A 927-nucleotide genomic window follows, 5' to 3' on the forward strand; every position below is an offset into this window, starting at 1 on the left:
AAAAGCAGAACGTCTCAACTATCACAGCAAACAAGATTAGAACTGCCCCCACCCTCCTTGCCTTTCGTAAACTTCTTAAAACCCACCTCTGTCGCCAGGCATGGGGGAACTGAGACATCTCCCCCGGGCCATACAGTTTATGTATGGCATGTTCTCTTTTTAAATAAGGGGTTTTTAATGACTTTTAATTATTCGATTTGTTATATATTATGTGTTATTATTGTTTTGAGCCACCCCGAGTCAACGGAGAGGGGTGGCATACAAATCTAATAAATTGAATTGAATTGAATTGCACCACTGGTGCCGCCATGAAGAAGTGGCCAGGAAGACCCCCAGGGTTGTTCCAGCAGGGGGCAGACCCATCCCGGCCCTGGAAGAAAATAGCCATGGATTTCATTGTCGAGCTCCCCAAGAGTCATAGACTTGTTATCAAAATTCATTTTACAACTTGCCCAGGGCCTCCATCTGCTCAGAAGCTGGCTAACCTGTTTGTAAAGCAGCTTTGTAAACCTGTATAGGTTGCAAGGTGTCCCTCGCAGGATCATCTCTCATAGAGGGGTTCAATTCATGACTACGTTCTCGAGGGACTCCATGAGTTCCACTAGGTCTTCACGTTCAGCCATCAGAGCATTAACGGGAATGTAGAATGTTCAAATGTCATGCTAGAGCAATATTTGAGGTGCAACAAACGACTGGGCAGAGTTGTTGCTGTTTGCTGAGCTGGGATACAATAATGTGGTGCACAAGTGGCACTGGACTGACCCCAATTCAGGTTGCCAGTGGCCAGTGTGTCCCCATGCCCGAGCTCCCCTGGGAACCACCCTCCTCCAGGCCAGTAGCAGAGTTGGTGGAGTTGCCGAAAAAACCATGAGAAAATACCAAGCAAGCCCCGTGGGAGGCTGGGAAAACACATAAGGCCCAAGCCAA

This window comes from Erythrolamprus reginae, chromosome 7, assembly GCF_031021105.1.
Source record: "Erythrolamprus reginae isolate rEryReg1 chromosome 7, rEryReg1.hap1, whole genome shotgun sequence".
Lineage (NCBI taxonomy): Eukaryota > Metazoa > Chordata > Lepidosauria > Squamata > Dipsadidae > Erythrolamprus > Erythrolamprus reginae.